The sequence below is a fragment of the Hyperolius riggenbachi genome, chromosome 1 (genome assembly GCF_040937935.1).
Source record: "Hyperolius riggenbachi isolate aHypRig1 chromosome 1, aHypRig1.pri, whole genome shotgun sequence".
NCBI classification, from domain to species: Eukaryota; Metazoa; Chordata; class Amphibia; order Anura; family Hyperoliidae; genus Hyperolius; species Hyperolius riggenbachi.
Window position 1 is genome coordinate 412,377,608 of NC_090646.1, and position 23,680 is coordinate 412,401,287.

The 23,680-nt window shown below is 45.8% G+C and overlaps 1 protein-coding gene across 2 annotated transcripts in view; it reads left to right on the top strand.

Moving 5' to 3' along the window:
* The window catches only part of PGM5 (phosphoglucomutase 5), a 232,757-nt gene that overhangs the window by 207,510 nt on the left and 1,567 nt on the right, over positions 1–23,680 (top strand). The window lies entirely within an intron of this gene.

Consider the following 23,680-nt stretch of genomic DNA (forward strand, 5'->3'; position numbering starts at 1 on the left):
TTTTCATGCCTAATCTCATTGTTTAGCAATAGCATAAAAAGGTGCTGTAGCTGGAAGTCTGGGACACCTCAGTCATGTGAGTCATAGTTCATTTCTATAGAAAATAAGAACTTATGTACACATCTGTATTTCTGTTTTGAGCAGTCTCTGTAGTATTTCCTAAGAGCTACCCACTCTGTCAGTGCTAAACCCACTCCTTGCCCTTTCATTGCTAAGCCTCATCACTCATAATCCTCAAAATAATGTCCATATGTGGGTATATACACGTTAAAGCTACAGAGAAACAAAGTAAGCAGTTGTAACAGCAAGTAACAGAAATGACAAGTTTTGGATAGTCCACCTCCACATGGGGGATTCTCAAGATTTTATTTTGTTTTCAAAGTCATTTCCTGAATGGCAGTTGCTAAGTCTAAGGGCCCGTTTCCACTACCGCGATTTCGCCGCCGATTCTGCAGAGTTTCCACGCACATGATTCGCACGGGGAAACTCTGCCATAGGGGATGACGGGGCCGCAGCGGAATCGGTTGCTGGAGCGATTCGCCCGGAACACCCCGCAGAATTCGCCGCGGAGGCTGCGAATCCCATAGCCGTGCATGGCACGGCTCATGGGATTCGCCTGCGATCCCGCCCACCCGCTCAGTGCGGTGTGCGTCTGCGAGACGCACGCCGCACTGGTGGAAACGAGCCCTAACTGCCACGATAGTGTGCAAGCGAGTAGGGAGGTTGGCTAGCATCCTATATAATAAAACCCCCATGTGTCTGCGTTGTGTGTGTGTGTGTGTGTGTGTGTGTGTGTGTGTGTGTCTGTGCTTCCAGACTTGTCAGTTTGCTGTCTGAGAACCTCATTGCATTGTGGGAAATAACAGCTTTTTCCAACTGCCAAGCAAGCAACGTCTCCCTGTGTGCATATACTTCGGACAGTGGTGGGAGATGGGTAAGCTGGACGCATCGGTATGCGCGTTGCCGGGGTTTAATTGCCGTGGCCTAGCGCCCGTTTTTTTAACGGGCGGGCCTTTTTACTAGTATTACTATATTAGCAACTGCTATTCAGGAAATGCTTTTGAAAACAAAGAAAACCCTGAGAATCCCCCATGCGGAGAGGGACTAGTCCAAAACCTGTGGGTTCTGTCAGATTACATCCACTTACTTTTTTCGCTATAGTGGCCCTTTAACCCCTTGGGACCAAGGACGTTACAGTTACGTCCTGTGCTGCTGAATGGAAGTAACTGTAATGTCCCTTGGTCCCGCAGCGCACAGCCGAATGGGGAGATTTAGCTGTCATATGACATCTCCCCTCATTGATCAGGAGGCATGGAGATTGGCTCTGATCATGTGATCACTACGATCACCGCCGATCATCAGGCAGCGACGGAAGAAGAGGATCCACTCACCTCTCCTGATGTGCTTTCTGCGACCGCCGCTCCCCCTCCGCTTTGCCTGGCATCCAGCTTCACACTGCCCCCTGGTGTCAGGAACTTAGAGGCAGTCTGCAGCTGGATGGCGGGGAAAGCGGAGGTGGGGAGAGCTGCTTGTCGGTGAGTCATTGCTGGCTATCTATACTAGGGACACAAATGCATTGCTACCTATACTGGGGATACCTATGCCGGGCTATGTAAAATGGCAAAATATGCCATTGTATAGCCCGGTCCTGAACTGGTTAAGTGTGTCCATTATCTCTCTGAATGCTACCACCTTGCTCAGTTTGCTCCTATCAAGATCTGAAAGAACACTTACATTATATTAGGCCTGAAAGCAAAATATCTATTTGCCTTCTTTTACTGCTACTCCTTTGTCCATTTGCCCCAGTAAGACACATACCAGCATCATTATCTAAGTTACCAGCACTATCAAACTCAGGCTTTCATTTTTTTTATTTCTTTGTATAAAAAGTTACTACCCTGTTCATTTTGCAACTAGCAGTGAATGTCTAAAAGTTCCTTTAAGATTAATAAGTAGTTTTTTTTCCAACCATTAAATCAGTGCATTTTCATGCTCTCCTTAAAATATGTCCTACCCAGTTACACCACAGTAAAATCCATATTCCTGCATGAGTAATTAGCTGCACAGAGCAGGAGGCATTGCAACTCTGGAGGAGTAATCACTTGCTGTAATTAGCAAATGAATACAGTCAAATTGTTCACTAGAGTGGCTGCTTTTATTTCTGCTCATGCATTTAGACTGGAAATCTAAAATCACGCATGCCAAAAAAATCTTTACAGTATATAGAGTTGAAGAGAATTTTTTTTTTTTAAATAATCAATGAAAGTATCATTATAGGGGATCTGCTGCTTAAGGGCCAATTCACTTGGTCATGTCACATTTAGCTGATGCTAACCGCTTCTCTGCACATGAGCAGAAAAGCATTTGGCATTAGTTCCAGTCAATCAGGCAAATGCGCAGTTTTTAGCCGATCCAGGAGGATACATTCCAGGAAGCTACATGTAGCATCCAGGAAAAAAATTAGATGACAGGAAATTACATGACTGAGCGTGACGTTTGCTCAAACAACAGTAAACAGTTGTGCCAGCGACTGTCTATTCATTTGAATGGACAGCGCTTAAACGACGAGCGCTGCAGCTAACTTTTACCACTGTTAAACTGTCTGTGTGAATGGCTGTTATAGAGTAGTCCAGAACATCAGAAATGAAATAGCAAATCTCCTGTATCTTTGTCCTGTCAAAATCCACAGCTCTAAATGTCATTTCCTCTGCAGATGGACTTCAGTCAACCTGTAGCGTAACTATTACAATAGTTCAACATTTGTCTGTATGGGAGCTGAATAATATAACATTTTTGCTGTCGTGTTCCTGACATCATCACATCTAGATTTTAACTACCTGCCGACAGCCCCCACGCCAATGGGCGTGGCCCCGGCGGCAGCCCCAGGACCGCCTAACGCCAATTGGCGTCAAGTCCTGGGGCTCTGTTTAGCAGGAGATCGCCGTCTATTTACATGTACAGTGCTGCGATCGGCAGCAACGCTGTACTGGGGACAGCCGTGTGACACAGCTGTCCCCTCCATATGCTGGAGAGTGATCGGCTGTCATAGGCTGAAGCCTATGACAGCCGATCACGCTGATTGGCTGGCGGGGGGAGGAAGGGTGCAGGGGAAGTGAAATAGAAAAAAGTCAAATTTATGAAAAAATAAATAAAATAAATATTTATAAAAAAATAAATACAGAGAGCTCTGTTGGTGGGGAAAAGGGGGGGAGGAGGGGAAATCACTCGTGTGCTGTGTTGTGCGGCCCTGCAGCTTGGCCTTAAAGCTGCAGTGGCCAATTAAGTAAACAAATAGCCTGGTCTTTAGGGGGGTTTAACACTGCGGTCCTCAAGTGGTTAACCTTTAAATAGAAAATAAGGGATTCCAGAAACCTCATGTATGAATTATGAGTATGACTTTAGATACAGTTGTTTATCTTTTCAGTTTATTTTCACTTCATGTTTGCTGTAAGCCTCTTCTGGCAGCATATAGTATGTTAATTATTTTTTGTAATCTCCCTACTTGGATGCTATTAGAAATTATTCCTAGAAAGAAATGTTTGCCTAAAGCAGTAGTGACGTAAATTCTTCCCAGCTAATAGCTCAGAACATGTTGATGACAGGATGGGGGCATGTGACAGTGGCTGTTAAAGAGCCACGATGTTCCCTTGTTGGACCACCAGTAGAGAAAATGTAGCACTATGTAGACTGGGAATGAATGAAACATGAGAACCTGTTGTACCTGACATAACATACAGGGTAACACTGTTTAGTAAAACTAATAACCACTTCCGAAATGCCATGAAAACTCCAGTTATTCATTAATTGCAACAGCTGTTTGTTCACTCAACCATTCCTAGAAGGGAAGAACTGTGCAAGGCATTAGCTTCAAGCAGAACAGTAAAACCATCATTTATATTGCAAAATAGTACATCACTGAAGTGTGCAAATTAATCTATGTGTCAACAGTTTTGTTCTGTCTGCCTTAGGGCTGGTTCACACGGGCGTCTGCTGAGCTTTTGCTTGGCATTGCGTTCAAACGCCAGCGTTTAAAAGCTAGCTTTTGAAAGCTTTTGAAAAGCGTTCAAGGCTAGCAGTTCTGGTCTTTGCTATTGTTTCCTCGCGTTTACCGCCTCTGAAAGCAGCATGTTGCTTTTGAGACTAGACGCAACGCTGGGATCTACTGCCAGGCTTTCATGAAAGCCTGCAAAAGCCAGCTCTAAACGCTCCCATTCACTTGCATGGGATGGCAGTAGATCCCAAAAAACGCTGCGTCTGAAACGCTGCGTTAAACGCCACAAAAACGCCCGTCTGAACCAGCCCTAAGTTTACACAGAAAACGTCAGCTGTTTTGCGTCACTTGGGATGCTTGCTCAGGCAGAGGTTGGGGCGATTAGCGGAAGTGTCTGGGGGGGGGGGGGGGCATTTATGTGTCCACACTACAAATATGAATTGAAGACAGCGGCTCTTGGACACCTGGGAGCTATGCAGGAACTTAGGGGAGGAGACCCGGGTCAAAGGTGTATTAACCTTTTGGTTAATCACCACTTGTATACATTGTTACTTAGTTATTATATTTTAATGGTTATAGTTGTTGACTTGTGATTATATATCAACAAACCTCAACACATTGCCTGTGTACTATTATCCTGCAGGTCTCATTGAAATCACTGACCCCTGATGTCGAAATACTAAAGTGAGACATCTTGTGGGCATTTTCAATACTGTGAAACAAATACCTGCTATACTATCAATTATTAAAATGTCACAGAAACCAAACTTTATTTTATTTTGACAGAGGAATATAACGATGGGGGGAGAGAAGGAAGATTGGGAGAAAGTTTGATCATATTCCTACATGTAGAATACAGTTATACAGAATACTGTCTTAGTATGCAAGCTACTCTCATGAAGCAAGGTGAAACATTTGTATCAGGCACAGAGAATACAGGGGCAGCATGTTTGTACTGTGTGTTTCTACTGACAACATGCAGTCAGAGTAGCAGAGCGAGGTGAAGAAGTCATCATTAAATTAAGGAAAAGCAGCTTGTTGTGCCAGTGTGCTACTGTGTTGAGCTGCAGCATGTCATGTGAGAACATTAAATGAAGCAGAGTAAATTGTCGGGTGCTGATCATTCCAAATTGGGGGGGGGGGGGGGGGTGGGGGTTATCCTCACAAGTTTGCCTCAGGAAGCGAAAAGTCTAGAACCGGCCCTGTATACAACTGACCTATAAGTAATCCTGGAAATTTCATTACATAGGGAGGGTCTTAGAGATAGCAATAATCCCACATTGGTGCAAAGTTTATGCTAGTTTTATGTAGGTTGGAAATTTAAATTTGCATCATATTTGCCAGTCCATAACTGTGCATATGTTGTAATACCGGTATATTTTAGTTAGTAAAATATGTTTCCTTCGATAGTTCAGAAAAAGGGGGGTTGGTTGGTTGCTATGGGCAGCTCATGTTTATCCTACCAGAAGGAAAAGAACATCTGTTCCACTTTAACCACTTGCCGACCGCCCACAGCCCATGGGCGGCGGCAAAGTGGATGCCTTAAGGACCGCAATACGCCTTAGGGCGTTGCGTCCTTTTCCTATGCCGGGGGAGCGATCGCGTCATTGATGACGCGCGCTTCCCCCGGCAACTGGCTCCGCCCACCCGCCGTAACATCCCGCCGGCCATACGGAAGCGCCGGCGGGATGTTAACCCCGCGATCGCCGCTACAAAGTGTATAATACACTTTGTAATGTATACAAAGTGTATTATACAGGCTGCCTCCTGCCCTGGTGGTCCCAGTGTCGGAGGGACCACCAGGGCAGGCTGCAGCCACCCTAGTCTGCACCCAAACACACTGATCTGCCCCCCCCCGCCCACTGATCGCCCACAGCACCCCTCAGACCCCCCCCTGCCCACCCCCCAGACCCCTGTTTGCACCCAATCACCCCCCTAATAACCCATCAATCACTCCCTGTCACTATCTATCAACGCTATTTTTTTTATCTCCCCCCCTGCCCCCTGCCCCCTCCTGATCACCCCCCCCACCCCTCAGATTCTCCCCAGGACCCCCCCCAGACCCCCCCCCCCCTGTGTACTGTATGCATCTATCCCCCCTGATAACCTGTCAATCACCTGTCAATCACCCATCAATCACCCATCAATCACCCCCTGTCACTGCCACCCAACAATCAGCCCCTAACCTGCCCCTTGCGGGCAATCTGATCACCCACCCACACCAATAGATCGCCCGCAGATCCGACATCAGATCACCTCCCAAATCCATTGTTTACATCTATTCTCTCCTCTAAACACCCACTAATTACCCATCAATCACCCCCTATCACCACCTGTCACTTTTACCTATCAGATCAGACCCTAATCTGCCCCTTGCGGGCACCCAATCACCCGCCAACACGCTGAGATTGCCCTCTGACCCCCCCCTTATCAATTCGCCAGTGCATTAATTACATCTGTTCTTCCCTGTAATAACCCACTGATCACCTGTCAATCACCTGCCAATCACTTATCACCCATCAATCACCCCCTGTCACCCCCTGTCACTGCCACCCATCAATCAGCCCCTAACCTGCCCCTTGCGGGCAATCTGATCACCCATCCACACCAATAGATCGCCCGCAAATCCGACATCAGATCACCTCCCAAATCCATTGTTTACATCTATTCTCTCCTCTAAACACCCACTAATTACCCATCAATCACCCCCTATCACCACCTGTCACTGTTGCCTATCAGATCAGACCCTAATCTGCCCCTTGCGGGCACCCAATCACCCGCCCACACGCTCAGATTGCCCTCAGACCCCCCCCTCCCCCCCTTATCAATTCGCCAGTGCATTAATTACATCTGGTCTTCCCTGTAATAATCCACTGATCACCTGTCAATCACCTGCCAATCACCTATCACCCATCAATCACCCCCTGTCACCCCCTGTCACTGCCACCCATCAATCAGCCCCTAACCTGCCCCTTGCGGGCAATTTGATCACCCACCCACACCAATAGATCGCCCGCAGATCCGACATCAGATCACCTCCCAAATCCATTGTTTACATCTATTCTCTCCTCTAAACACCCACTAATTACCCATCAATCACCCCCCTATCACCACCTGTCACTTTTACCTATCAGATCAGACCCTAATCTGCCCCTTGCGGGCACCCAATCACCCGCCAACACGCTCAGATTGCCCTCTGACCCCCCCTTATCAATTCGCCAGTGCATTAATTACATCTGTTCTTCCCTGTAATAACCCACTGATCACCTGTCAATCACCTGCCAATCACCTATCACCCATCAATCACCCCCTGTCACTGCCACCCATCAATCAGCCCCTAACCTGCCCCTTGCGGGCAATCTGATCACCCACCCACACCATCCGATCGCCTGCAGACCCGCAGTCAGATCACCTCCCAAGTGCATTGCATCTGTTCTCTCCTCTAAACACCCACTAATTACCCATCAATCACCCCCTGTCACTGCTACCCATCAGATTAGACCCCCATCTGCCCCTAGGGCACCCAATCACCCGCCCACACCCTCAGACCCCAGCCCTGATCACCTCGCCATTGCATTACTTGCATCTATTCCCCCCACTAATCACACCTTGAGACACCCATCAATCACCTCCTGTCACCCCCTAGCACACCTACCCATCAGATCAGGCCCTAATTTGCCCCGTGTGGGCTCCTGATCACTCGGCCAAACCCTCAGATCCCCCTCAGACCCCCTTCCGATCACCTCCCCAGTGCATTGAGTGCATCTATTTTCCCCTCTAATCCCCCCTCTGAGACACCCATCAATCACCTCCTGTCACCCCCCTAGCACTCCTATCCATCAGATCAGGCCCAATACAACCTGTCATCTAAAAGGCCACCCTGCTTATGACCGGTTCCACAAAATTCGGCCCCTCATAGACCACCTGTCATCAAAATTTGCAGATGCTTATACCCCTGAACAGTCATTTTGAGACATTTGGTTTCCAGACTACTCACGGTTTTGGGCCCGTAAAATGCCAGGGCGGTATAGGAACCCCACAAGTGACCCCATTTTAGAAAAAAGACACCCCAAGGTATTCTGTTAGGTGTATGACGAGTTCATAGAAGATTTTATTTTTTGTCAAAAGTTAGCGGAAATTGATTTTTATTGGGTTTTTTTCACAAAGTGTCATTTTTCACTAACTTGTGACTAAAAATAAAATCTTCGATGACCTCGCCATACACCTAATGGAATACCTTGGGGTGTCTTCTTTCTAAAATGGGGTCACTTGTGGGGTTCCTATACTGCCCTGGCATTTTAGGGGCCCTAAACCGTGAGGAGTAGTCTAGAAAACAAATGCCTCAAAATGACCTGTGAATAGGACGTTGGGCCCCTTAGCGCACCTAGGCTGCAAAAAAAGTGTCACACATGTGGTATCGCCGTACTCAGGAGAAGTAGTATAATGTGTTTTGGGGTGTATTTTTACACATACCCATGCTGGGTGGGAGAAATCTCTCTGTAAATGGACAATTGTGTGTAAAAAAAATCAAACAATTGTCATGTACAGAGATATTTCTACCACCCAGCATGGGTATGTGTAAAAATACACCACAAAACACATTATACTACTTCTCCTGAGTACGGCGGTACCACATGTGTGGCACTTTTTTACACCCTAAGTGCGCTAAGGGGCCCAAAGTCCAATGAGTACCTTTAGGATTTCACAGGTCATTTTGCGACATTTAGTTTCAAGACTACTCCTCGCGGTTTAGGGCCCCTAAAATGCCAGGGCAGTATAGGAACCCCACAAATGACCCCATTCTAGAAAGGAGACACCCAAAGGTATTCCGTTAGGAGTATGGTGAGTTCATAGAAGATTTTATTTTTTGTCACAAGTTAGCGGAATATGACACTTTGTGAAGAAAAACAATTCAAATCAATTTCCGCTAACTTGTGGCAAAAAATAAAATCTTCTATGAACTCACCATACTCCTAACGGAATACCTTGGGGTGTCTTCTTTGTAAAATGGGGTCATTAGTGGGGTTCCTATACTGCCCTGGCATTTTAGGGGCCCTAAACCGTGAGGAGTAGTCTTGAAACAAAAATGACCTGTGAAATCCTAAAGGTACTCATTGGACTTTGGGCCCTTTAGCGCAGTTAGGGTGCAAAAAAGTGCCACACATGTGGCATTGCCGTACTCGGGAGAAGTAGTATAATGTGTTTTGGGGTGTATTTTTACACATACCCATGCTGGGTGGGAGAAATACCTCTGTAAATGACAATCTTTTGATTTTTTTACACACAATTGTCCATTTACAGAGTTTTTTCTCCCACCCAGCATGGGTATGTGTAAAAATACACCCCAAAACACATTGTACTACTTCTCCCGAGTACGGCGATACCACATGTGTGGCACTTTTTTGCACCCTAACTGCGCTAAAGGGCCCAAAGTCCAATGAGTACCTTTAGGATTTCACAGGTCATTTTGAGAAATTTATTTTCAAGACTACTCCTCACGGTTTAGGTCCCCTTAAATGCCAGGGCAGTATAGGAACCCCACAAATGACCCCATTTTAGAAAGAAGACACCCCAAGGTATTCCGTTAGTAGTATGGCGAGTTCATAGAAGATTTTATTTTTTGTCACAAGTTAGCGGAAATTGATTTTAATTGTGTTTTTTCACAAAGTGTCATTTTCCGCTAACTTTTGACAAAAAATAAAATCTTCTATGAACTCACCATACTCCTAACGGAATACCTTGGGGTGTCTTCTTTCTAAAATGGGGTCATTTGTGGGGTTCCTATACTGCCCTGGCATTTTAGGGGCCCTAAACCGTGAGGAGTAGTCTTGAAAAGAAATTTCTCAAAATGACCTGTGAAATCCTAAAGGTACTCATTGGACTTTGGGCCCTTTAGCGCAGTTAGGGTGCAAAAAAGTGCCACACATGTGGTATTGCCGTACTCAGGAGAAGTAGTATAATGTGTTTTGTGGTGTATTTTTACACATACCCATGCTGAGTGGGAGAAAGATCTCTGTAAATGAACAATTGTGTGTAAAAAAAATTAACAAATTGTCATTTACAGAGATATTTCTCCCACCCAGCATGGGTATGTGTAAAAATACACCCCAAAACACATTATACTACTTCTCCTGAGTACGGCAATACCACATGTGTGGCACTTTTTTGCAGCCTAACTGCGCTAAGGGGTCCAAAGTCCAATGAGCACCTTTAGGCTTTACAGGGGTGCTTACAATTTAGCACCCCCCAAAATGTCAGGACAGTAAACAAACCCCACAAATGACCCCATTTTGGAAAGTAGACCCTTCAAGGTATTCAGAGAGGGGCATGGTGAGTCCGTGGCAGATTTCATTTTTTTTGTCGCAAGTTAGAAGAAATGGAAATTTTTTTTTTTTTTTTCTCACAAAGTGTCATTTTCCGCTTACTTGTGACAAAAAATAATATCTTCTATGAACTCACTATGCCTCTCAGTGAATACTTTGGGATGTCTTCTTTCCAAAATGGGGTCATTTGGGGGGTATTTATACTATCCTGGAATTCTAGCCCCTCATGAAACATGACAGGGGGTCAGAAAAGTCAGAGATGCTTGAAAATGGGAAAATTCACTTTTTGCACCATAGTTTGTAAACGCTATAACTTTTACCCAAACCAATAAATATACACTGACTGGTTTTTTTTTTATCAAAAACATGTTTGTCCACATTTTTCGCGCTGCATGTATACAGAAATTTTACTTTATTTGAAAAATGTCAGCACAGAAAGTTAAAAAAATCATTTTTTTGCCAAAATTCATGTCTTTTTTGATGAATATAATAAAAAGTAAAAATCGCAGGAGCAATCAAATAGCACCAAAAGAAAGCTTTATTAGTGACAAGAAAAGGAGCCAAAATTCATTTAGGTGGTAGGTTGTATGAGCGAGCAATAAACCGTGAAAGCTGCAGTGGTCTGAATGGAAAAAAAGTGGCCGGTCCTTAAGGGGTAGAAAGCCCTAGGTCCTCAAGTGGTTAAATAAAAGATATATGTGTCGGTAACTATGATTCACAAGCTGCTATGCCGTTTATCAAGCCAAATCAGAAATACCAAGTAACTGTGACTTTTATTTTATCACCACTGTGTATAAACATAAATTACCTTTATGCTGAAATTCTTAATTCTTAAAGGAAACCTGTAGAGAGAGAAATATGGAGGTTGCCATCTTTATTCTGTTCGATACCGCTATGTAGACAGTCACAAACAGCATGGCAACTGAGGCTGTAAAATATGCTGCAGTCATACCCAGTAACCTAACTTACACTATTCTGATGAACCTGTATCATCAGAGGTCACTAATGCAAAAGCATAGACCCTCCATCCCCACTTTCTCCATTGCACTGCAATCTCCAGATTGCACGCAGTACCCACATTTACAGTATATTAAATGCCTAATACTATGACATTCTTAAGCATACTATATTGCCAAAAGTTTTGATTCTATTGACATGCCTGTCCTTACACACACATGAACTTTAATGACACACCATAATTAATCCATAGGCATTGGATAGAAGTTGGCTCACCCTTTTCAGCTGTAACAGCTTTAAACGGAACCCGAGGTGTGAGACCTATGGAAGCTGCCATATTTATTTCCTTTTAAACAATACCAGTTGCCTGGAAGTCCTGCTGATCTTTGTGGTCAGTGGGGTCTACATCACACATCTGAAACAAGCATGCAGCTAATCTTGTCAGAATAGACATCTGATCTGCATACTTGTTCAGTGTTTATGGCTTAACATATTAGAGGCAGAGGATCAGCAGAACAGCCAGGTAAAGTGCATTATTTAAAAGAAAATAAACATGTCATCCTCCATATCCCTTTCACCTCGGGTTATTTTTAACTCTTCTAGGAAGGCTCTTCACAAAGATTAGGAGAGCGTTCATGGGAACTTTTTGACCATTGTTCCTGAAGAGCATTTGTGAGGTCAGGAACTGATGTTGGATGGGAAGGCCAGGCTCACAGTTAGTGTTGGGCGAACATCTAGATGTTCGGGTTCGGGCCGAACAGGCCGAACATGGCCGCGATGTTCGGGTGTTCGACCCGAACTCCGAACATAATGGAAGTCAATGGGGACCCGAACTTTTGTGCTTTGTAAAGCCTCCTTACATGCTACATACCCTAAATTTACAGGGTATGTGCACCTTGGGAGTGGGTACAAGAGGAAAAAAAATTAGCAAAAAGAGCTTATAGTTTTTGAGAAAATCGATTTTAAAGTTTCAAAGGGAAAACTGTCTTTTAAATGCGGGAAATGTCTGTTTTCTTTGCACAGGTAACATGCTTTTTGTCGGCATGCAGTCATAAATGTAATACATATAAGAGGTTCCAGGAAAAGGGACCGGTAACGCTAACCCAGCAGCAGCACACGTGATGGAACAGGAGGAGGGTGGCGCAGGAGGAGAAGGCCACGCTTTGAGACACAACAACCCAGGCCTTGCATGAGGACAAGAAGCGTGCGGATAGCATGCTTTGTACCGCCATGCAGTCATAAATGTAATAAAGATAAGTGGTTCAATAAACAGGGACCACGCGGCAACGCTAACCCAGCAGCAGCAGACGTGATGGAACAGGAGGAGGCGCAGGAGGAGAAGGCCACGCTTTGTGAGACACAACAACCCAGGCCTTGCATGAGGACAAGAAGCGTGCGGATAGCATGCTTTGTACCGCCATGCAGTCATAAATGTAATAAAGATAAGTGGTTCAATAAACAGGGACCACGCGGCAACGCTAACCCAGCAGCAGCAGACGTGATGGAACAGGAGGAGGCGCAGGAGGAGAAGGCCACGCTTTGTGAGACACAACAACCCAGGCCTTGCATGAGGACAAGAAGCGTGCGGATAGCATGCTTTGTACCGCCATGCAGTCATAAATGTAATAAAGATAAGAGGTTCCATAAACAGGGACCGGCAAAGCTAACCCAGCAGCAGCAGCAGCACACGTGATGGAACAGGAGGAGGCGCAGGAGGAGAAGGCCACGCTTTGTGAGACACAACAACCCAGGCCTTGCATGAGGACAAAAAGCGTGCGGATAGCATGCTTTGTACCGCCATGCAGTCATAAATGTAATAAAGATAAGAGGTTCCATAAACAGGGACCGGCAACGCTAACCCAGCAGCAGCAGCAGCAGCACACGTGATGGAACAGGAGGAGGCGCAGGAGGAGAAGGCCACGCTTTGTGAGACACAACAACCCAGGCCTTGCATGAGGACAAGAAGCGTGCGGATAGCATGCTTTGTACCGCCATGCAGTCATAAATGTAATAAAGATAAGTGGTTCAATAAACAGGGACCACGCGGCAACGCTAACCCAGCAGCAGCAGACGTGATGGAACAGGAGGAGGCGCAGGAGGAGAAGGCCACGCTTTGTGAGACACAACAACCCAGGCCTTGCATGAGGACAAGAAGCGTGCGGATAGCATGCTTTGTACCGCCATGCAGTCATAAATGTAATAAAGATAAGTGGTTCAATAAACAGGGACCACGCGGCAACGCTAACCCAGCAGCAGCAGACGTGATGGAACAGGAGGAGGCGCAGGAGGAGAAGGCCACGCTTTGTGAGACACAACAACCCAGGCCTTGCATGAGGACAAGAAGCGTGCGGATAGCATGCTTTGTACCGCCATGCAGTCATAAATGTAATAAAGATAAGAGGTTCCATAAACAGGGACCGGCAAAGCTAACCCAGCAGCAGCAGCAGCAGCACACGTGATGGAACAGGAGGAGGCGCAGGAGGAGAAGGCCACGCTTTGTGAGACACAACAACCCAGGCCTTGCATGAGGACAAAAAGCGTGCGGATAGCATGCTTTGTACCGCCATGCAGTCATAAATGTAATAAAGATAAGAGGTTCCATAAACAGGGACCGGCAACGCTAACCCAGCAGCAGCAGCAGCAGCAGCACACGTGATGGAACAGGAGGAGGCGCAGGAGGAGAAGGCCACGCTTTGTGAGACACAGCAACCCAGGCCTTGCATGAGGACAAGAAGCGTGCGGATAGCATGCTTTGTACCGCCATGCAGTCATAAATGTAATAAAGATAAGAGGTTCCATAAACAGGGACCGGCAACGCTAACCCAGCAGCAGCAGCAGCAGCACACGTGATGGAACAGGAGGAGGCGCAGGAGGAGAAGGCCACGCTTTGTGAGACACAACAACCCAGGCCTTGCATGAGGACAAAAAGCGTGCGGATTGCATGCTTTGTACCGCCATGCAGTCATAAATGTAATAAAGATAAGAGGTTCCATAAACAGGGACCGGCAACGCTAACCCAGCAGCAGCAGCAGCAGCACACGTGATGGAACAGGAGGAGGCGCAGGAGGAGAAGGCCACGCTTTGTGAGACACAACAACCCAGGCCTTGCATGAGGACAAAAAGCGTGCGGATAGCATGCTTTGTACCGCCATGCAGTTATAAATGTAATAAAGATAAGAGGTTCCATAAACAGGGACCGGCAACGCTAACCCAGCAGCAGCAGCAGCAGCAGCACACGTGATGGAACAGGAGGAGGCGCAGGAGGAGAAGGCCAAGCTTTGTAAGACACAACAACCCAGGCCTTGCATGAGGACAAAAAGCGTGCGGATAGCATGCTTTTTACCGCCATGCATGCAGTCATAAATGTAATAAAGATAAGAGGTTCAATAAACAGGGACCGGGCGGCAACGCTAACCCAGCAGCAGCAGCACACGTGATGGAACAGGAGAAGGCGCAGGAGGAGAAGAAGGCCATGCTTTTTGAGACACAACAACCCAGGCCTTGCATGAGGACAAAAAGCGTGCGGATATAGCAGCAATGCTTTTTGCCGCCATGCAGTCATAAATGTAATACAGATGAGAGGTTCAATAAACAGGGACCGGAAACGCTAAACCATCCCAGATGTTCATTGGTCATGTTACTTGGTTGGGGTCCTGGAGTGTTGCGTAGTCGTTTCCAATCCAGGATTGATTCATTTTAATTTGAGTCAGACGGTCTGCATTTTCTGTGGAGAGGCGGATACGCCGATCTGTGACGATGCCTCCGGCAGCACTGAAACAGCGTTCCGACATAACGCTGGCTGCCGGGCAAGCCAGCACCTCTATTGCGTACATTGCCAGTTCGTGCCAGGTGTCTAGCTTCATGCCCGGTTTCAGGTCCAGCGGTGCCAGCCACAAATCCGTCTGTTCCTTTATTCCCCTCCAAATTTCCTCCCCTGTGTGCTGCTTATCCCCAAGGCAGATCAGCTTCAGCAACGCTTGCTGACGCATGCCAACAGCTGTGCTGCACTGCTTCCACGATCCTACTGCTGCTGGTGCTGGGTTAGCGTTTCCGGATGAGGTACAGCTTTGAGATGCGTTGGAGGAGAAGGAGTCAGAGAGGTAGGTGCTGCTGTTGTTATCCAGTGGGAGGGACGGCGGTGCAGCTGTTTGCGGCGTGGGCAACACCCGCGCCGTAGCAGGTGAGGAATCGCTGCCAGGCTCCACAAGGTTCACCCAGTGCGCGGTAAGGGAGATGTATCGACCCTGGCCGAACGCACTCGTCCAGGTGTCAGTGGTGAGGTGAACCTTGCAGGCAACGGCATTCTTCAACCTTCGGGTTATTTAGCTGACCACGTGCTCATGCAACTCAGGCACTGCAGAGCGCGCAAAGTGGTAGCGGCTGGGAACCACGTAACGTGGGATGGCCACTGACATCATGCCCTTGAAGCTGTTTGTCTCCACCACTCGATATGGCAGCATTTCGCAGGCCAGAACCTTGGCTATGCTGGCTGGCTGTTACTGCCACGGCCCGGGGGTCATTTGCTGGCAATTTCCTCTTGCACTCAAACATCTCAGAGACAGACAACTCAACCGTAGGGCTGCACACCGAAGGGCTGTTGGTTGTTGTGTTTGATGAACACTGGGAGACCTCAAGAGCACTAGTCCGGAAAGTGACAGTGTCAGCATCGTCTGATGTTTGTGAATGTTGTGAACCACGCAATGGCTGGGCTACTGCTGCTGCTAAGGCGGGTCTGGTGGTGAGTCTGGTGAACCCAAGGGAGGCAGTGTTGCTGGTGGTACCCTGTCCTGCCGCGTTTGCCCACAGAGTGGGATGTTTGGATAGAATGTGGCGGCTCATGCTGGTGGTGGAGAGGTTGTTAATACTTTTCCCCCTGCTCAGGCGGGTCTTGCACACCTTGCAAATCGCCATGGTAACATCCTCAGTGCAGTCTTCAAAGAAAGCCCAGACTTTGGAGCACCTGCCTTGCTGGCGATTTCTGTTTGCGCCTCTTTTGCCTCTCACTTGAACTTCCATGCTTGCGGTGCCTGAAATTGCGCGCCGCCTACCTTGTGGCACAAGGCGAACTCGTGCAGCAGTGGGTTCCTCAACAGACTCATCTGTGCTGCTGCTACGACGGCGATGTTCTCGTTCACAAACAAAATCTGGGGCTATGTCAACATTGTCCATACCCTCCTCTTCCATCTCCTCAAACTCGTCATATGTCATTGTGGGGGGCCGCCGCCGTGGAGTAGAGCTCCCCAGAACAACCTCTGCGCAGCTCACTCCAACGTCGTCTGGTTATCTGGCAGTTGTGTGCGTGGTGTCGCTGCCGGTTGTGTCAGCTTTGTGCCCACTGGCTCCTTGTAACTGGCTGAGGACTCGGACCTCGTGCGTGATGTGCTGGTGCTGCTTAACCCACTGCTGGACGCTTGAGAGGTCATCCAAGTAATTATCTGGTCCTGTTCTTTTGGATCTGTGAGGGTTGTTGTCCTGGACAACATGGGCGGTATTGAGTGGGTTTTCTTGGGTGCTCCCCTGTGGCCTGTACGTGAACCGTCAGGGGAAACACCTCTTCCCTTGCCCCTCCCTCTTTCACCGGATTTCTTCCTCATTTCACTTATCCTTAAAGTACACGCTGACTGGCAGCAGTACAGTGGCAGTACAGAAATGCTATACAGTGGTGGGTGAGCGGTGTACCACTATTGTCAGCAGCGACACAGAGCACAATGCTATACAGTGGCGGGTGAGCGGTGTACTACTGTTCCCAGCAGACACAGAGTGGAAGTAAACACAATGCTATATAGTGTGGCTGAGCCGTGTACACAGAGTGGCATTAAACACAATGCTATATAGTCTGCTATATAGTCACCCCGAACAGGGTGATGTTCTGCAGAACCCGAACAGTGGCAAACACTGTTCGCCCAACACTACTGGGAGGGAACGCAGATTTTAGTACCTAAACACACGATACAACATGTTTTCCGGGGTCGGACTCTGAGGCACATACAGATGGTCCCGATCATCATCCTCATCATACAACTCTTCTCCTGAGTCTGACCCACCCACCACCTCTGCCACCCCAACATCCCCAGACACAGACCCCTCATCGTCCTCAACATTAACTTGGGATGCTGGCCTGAGCAAGACCTCCTCCTCCACATCAGGCCCCATCATCTCCTCAATGGCAGCCCTCATTAATCGCTCTGGCGACGGACCGATGGACACAACGTTCTCCTCCGGGGAGGGCTGCTGCTGACCACTGGCTGCTGGGGTGGATGTTATAGCTTGCGTGGGGCGTTGGCTGTTGCTGTTGTTGGGAGTGCTGCTCACAGCGGAGGTCTCTGGGGAACTCATGTTGAGCTCATATAGTGGTTGACGGTGAGTGGAGTATTACTGATCCCAGCAATATACACACTGACTGGCAGAGTACGCAATGCTATATAGTGTGGCTGAGCGGTGTACACAGAGTGGCAGTAAACACAATGCTATATAGTCTGGCTGAGCGAGCGGTGTACTACTGTTCCCAGCAGAATCAGAGTGGCAGTAAACAATGGTATATAGTCTGGCTGAGCAGTGTACACAGAGTGTCAGTAAACAATGGTATATAGTCTGGCTGAGCGGTGTACACAGAGTGTCAGTAAACAATGGTATATAGTCTGGCTGAGCGGTGTACACAGAGTGTCAGTAAACAATGGTATATAGTCTGGCTGAGCGGTGTACACAGAGTGTCAGTAAACAATGGTATATAGTCTGGCTGAGCGGTGTACACAGAGTGTCAGTAAACAATGGTATATAGTCTGGCTGAGCGGTGTACACAGAGTGTCAGTAAACAATGGTATATAGTCTGGCTGAGCGGTGTACACAGAGTGTCAGTAAACAATGGTATATAGTCTGGCTGAGCGGTGTACACAGAGTGTCAGTAAACAATGGTATATAGTCTGGCTGAGCGGTGTACACAGAGTGTCAGTAAACAATGGTATATAGTCTGGCTGAGTGGTGTACACAGAGTGTCAGTAAACAATGGTATATAGTCTGGCTGAGCGGTGTACACAGAGTGTCAGTAAACAATGGTATATAGTCTGGCTGAGCGGTGTACACAGAGTGTCAGTAATCAATGGTATATAGTCTGGCTGAGCGGTGTACACAGAGTGGCAGTAAACACAATGCTATATATAGCGTGGCTGAGCGAGGTGCACAGTGGCAGTACACACAATGCTATATAGTCAGGCTAAGCCGTGTACACAGAGTGTCAGAAAACACAATGCTATATATAGCGTGGCTGAGCGAGGTGCACAGTGGCAGTACACACAATGCTATATAGCCAGGCTAAGCCGTGTACACAGAGTGTCAGAAAACACAATGCTATATATAGCGTGGCTGAGCGAGGTACACAGTGGCAGTAAACAATGCTATATATATAGTGTGGCTGAGCGAGCGGTGTACTACTGTTCCCAGCAGCGACACACAATGACTGGGGGGGACCCTGGCTAGCGTGGCTGGAGAGCGAACTACCCTGCCTGCCTACCCAAAGCTAAACCCACAGAGAAATGGCGGAGATATGACGTGGTTCGGGTATTTATTTACCCGAACCACGTGACCGTTCGGCCAATCAGAGCGCGTTCGGGCCCGAACCACGTGACCCGTTCGGCCAATCACAGCGCTAGCCGAACGTTCGGGGAACGTTCGGGGAACGTTCGGCCATGCGCTCTTAGTTCGGCCATGTGGCCGAACGGTTTGGCCGAGCACCGTCAGGTGTTCGGCCGAACTCGAACATCACCCGAACAGGGTGATGTTCTGCAGAACCCGAACAGTGGCGAACACTGTTCGCCCAACACTACTCACAGTCTCCACTCTGATTGATCTCAAAGGTGTTCTGTCAGGTTGAGGTCAAGGCTTTGTGTAGGCCAGTGACATTCCTCCACACCAAACTCGTTCATCTATGTCTTTTAGAACCTTGCTTTGCGCACTGATGCGGAAGGTGCAATCCCAAAACTGTTTCCACAAAGCTGGGAGCATGAAACTGTCCACAATGTTTTTAGTATCCTAAAACATTCAGAGTTCCTTTTATTGGAACTAGAGGTCCAAGCCTAAACTTGAAAAACCACCCACACCATAATTTCTCCTTCACCAAACTTTACCCTTAGCACATTGCAGTCAGACAAGCACCATAAATCAAATTCCCAGACAGAGAATAATGATTTGTCACTCCAGAGTACACATATCCATTACTTTATAGTCTAGTGGTGGCATGCTTTACACTACTGCATTAGTGCATTTGAAGCTGTGCATTGCACTTGGTGATGTGAGGCTTGGATATAGCAGCTCAGCCACAGAAACCCATTCTATGAAGCTCTCTACACAGTTTTCAAGCTAATCTGAAGGCCATACAAACTTAGATGGTCTTTAACTATTGATTCCTTAGAAAATGGTAACTTTTGCATAATGTACGCTGCAGTATTGGCTGATCCTACTGTGTGATTTTTTTTTTGTGGCCCACAACTTTATGGCTGTTATTGCTAATTTCTTCCACTTTGTTATAATATCAAGTACTCAATTGGACACAGAATATTTAGTGGGGAGGAAGTTCCAAGAATGGAGTTATGGGACAGGAGCCATCCTATCATGTTACCACGTGGGAATTCACTGAGCTCCTGAGAATAAACTATTCCTTCACAAATGTTTGTAGAAGTGGTCTGCATGCCTAGGTGCTTGATTTTATACATCTGTGGCTATAGAAGTGACTGGAACACCTGGATTCAATGATTTGGAGGGGCATTTCAATACTTTACCCAATATAGTATCTACTGTACTGCCATATGTTACATTACCCAAAAATATTTAACTGACTTCCCACTCCAGGCCCACCCTAAATACAATTCCTGCACATTATACTACCGTACTTTTATTCAATCCCAATCCCCAAGCAATGCTCATCAGATACACTACCAGGCGGAAGCAGGAAATTTGGGCGCATGAGGCAGGTGGACAAAAAGGGCGCCGCCATTCACTCCCATAATAAATATCGTTTAATCGGCGCCCAACAGGAAAAAAGGGCGCCGGAGAAAAATAACGTTTTAAAAGCGGCGCCCGGAGACTTTTAATGTTTTATAACTGTTTGTCATGATTACACATTATTTAATGATTTTTAATTTTTTAAACATTATTTTTAAACGAAAAACAGTACAATATTTTTTTAAAACATTACTCTTAAACGAAAAACCGTACAAGTTTTTTTTTTTTTACATTTTTAAACGAAAAACCGCACCATATTTTTTTAAAACGTTATTAATGCTTATCACAGGGGGGTCTTAGGTTTAGGCACCACCAGGGGGGTCTTAGGTTTAGGCACCAACAGGGGGGTCTTAGGTTTAGGCACCAACAGGGGGGTCTTAGGTTTAGGCACCAACAGGGGGGTCTTAGGGTTAGGCACCACCAGGGGGTCTTAGGTTTAGGCACCAACAGGGGGGTCTTAGGTTTAGGCACCAACAGGGGGGGTCTTAGGGTTAGGCACCAACAGGGGGGTCTAGGGGTTAGGGATAGGTACAGGGAGGGTTCTGTGTGAGAGTAGGGTTAGGTATAGCTTTAGTAAAATTCTTATTAATGTTTTATAAAACGTTATTATAAATTTCAATTCTTAAACAGGGAAGATTAACGTTTTTAAAATTGCCGATTTTATACACATTATTTAATGATTTATAACTTTATAAAACATTATTTTTAAACGAAATATAACACAAATTTTTTTTAAACGTTATTCATGATTATCTTTTAAAACCCTGCGCCCTTTTTTCCCGGCGCCCTTTTTTAACGTACGCCTACCAGGCAGCACAGCCACTTACTTCTCCAGGTGCAGCAGTTATGATGTGGTTGTTGAATTGTTCAATTAAAAATGCCTAAATGAGAATATGGTACTTACTACGTGACCTTTTTTGGATAACGCCATTTCCAAAGAAGTTGGAACACTATGCAAAATAGGAATAAAAATAGATTGGGATGATTTGTAAATGATGTAAACCATATATTTAACTAAAGTACAAAAAATGTGATTTTTTTTTTGTAATCCATGTTCCTTTTAATTTGATGCCAGCAACACATTCTAAAAAAGAGTTGGGACAGGGCATGTGTGCCACTATGTTACATCACCTCTTGTTTTGACAACATCCTCTAAACATTTGGAAAAAAATGTTCATGTAGTTTTGACAGGGAAATGTTGTCCCATTCTTGCCTAATATAGGGTTTCAGCATCTTGGGGTCTCCTTTGTTATAGTTTTGTTTTTTAATGTTTTCAATAGATGAAAGGTCTAAACTTCAAACAAACTGACTTAGATACAATTTATTTTTACCATGGAGCTATGTTGTTGTAATACATGTAGCATTCGGCTTGATGCTGTATTGCCAAAATAAGCCATCTCTTCCTTGAAAAAGATGTAATCTGGATGACAGCATATGTTTCTTTAATACTAATATATATAGTTCAGCATGTATGGTTTCTTTTCATATCTGCAAGAAACGCATGCCTTGTGTACTAATGCACCCTCTTTTTATCATGGATACCGACTATGTGTACAAGCCACACAGTTCTTGTACTCAGTAGCACAGAAAAAGTATTTTTTTTCACTTTGCCTTAGTCCACCCTAGATGAGCTTGGGCCCAGAGAAAGTGTCTGAGTTTCTGAGTCATGTTTATATGTTGTTTATTGTAGAGCACAGGTGTCAAATCCTAACCAATTTATGTGGCCCTCGAGAGTTTCAAAGGTGCATAATTTTAATCAGTAAAGGAGCAACACACTGCTCTCTGATCCAAAGGAGTCCACCGGTGACAGTATCTCTGGTGCAATGGTTCAAATATTGTCAGTTTAAGACTGGGTGCAGCAACAACCCACAGGACCCCCGCCCCCCCTCCCCCGTTAAAGTAAATTTAGTCTGATATTATAGTCATTTTTGTGTTTTAATAATCTGTCTCTGTTTTACCTTAACTAAACTTGCCCCAACCCTTTGTAGACATGGCTTTGAGACATGTATTTCCCTTTTCTTGTGAGACTACACCCAGCCTACTTTTTGGACGTGGTAATAAAGGTCAAGCCCAGTCGTTCAGACAACGAATCATGGTCCAAGGGGTTGATTTAAGTCAGGAAATATACCTCTATATATAGTTGGGTTATTGCTAGCAGAGACAGTCAGAGACATTGTATTTGCCTATTTGTCCTAGTTATTACAACATTCAAATGACAGTATGATGAGAATATTTTATTTGTAAATAAAGGTGTATTTTTTCTGTTTTTTGTTTCTTTATACTATATCAATTATTACAAGCCTCTATTTGCAAAAAAAATAATAATATACCCCCATGACATGATTTTAAAACGCTGCTGAAAGTGCTCTAGTACTAGGCCCCAAGCCTAAAATGTTAATTTGTCATCAGCTAATGAGGAGCTTGTACACAGAGGAAGGCACACTCTGCCATTGTGTGCATGCAGAAGACAAGGAGACATTTATGTGTGGAGATGGGTATTCATCCACTGAATTTAACACTGAATGTTTTCAATGTTGTTATGGAAAGTGGTACACATTTAGGTACCACATGAAAAGAAACCTATATTTCTTTTTTCTATAAACAAAATGCATTGCAGAAAGTATATGCTGTGGCCAAAATATATGGATTACATGGCTTTATTTAGTTGTGTGTAAAAACACTGTAGCATAAACTTGGCACAGATACAGACCATAAAGAGAAATAAAATTGATTGCTGAGGCATGCAATTAGTCATGCCTGGCTTACAACAAATGCACGCTTTGTATTATGAATAATTGCAGGTAAACTACACATGATTTACTATCTGCCAAATAGCCCAGCTGGCACGTGCATATCTCATATCTTATCATCAACTGAACAAAGGCCTTTATTGATGGGAACTGTTTTCCTCACTGTAGGTTAGTTGGCCATGAATATATTTGTATGTTTCCCTATTCGTCAGAATCAATTAAATTCAATAACATTTTTAATTAATAAAGCCCATGTAACATTTGCTTAACATAATTTTCAGTTTAAAACACTTGTGGTAAGAGAGATAATTATAAAGTGAACCTGCCTGTGCAGATCCTTACTGCATTTCCTGTGACTCCTTTCTCCAGTAATAAACCAATTCCTTCTCTTCCTGGTTGGTGCGGTCAGTGACCTCCAACTCAGACATACTGTGCTGCACATGCTCAGTATGTCCACTAGAGTGCTTTGTGAACGTAAGCACGTTCGTGTGGTCACAAGGTGCCCTAGCGGACATACTGTGCATGTGCAGTGCAGTATATCTGAGTCGGAGGTCACCCACTGCGCCAACCAGGAGGAGGAGGAATTCGATTATTACCGGAGAACGGAGTGAGATGCCGGGGCACGGGAGGTGCAGTAAGGATCCGCACAGCTCCCCATACACACA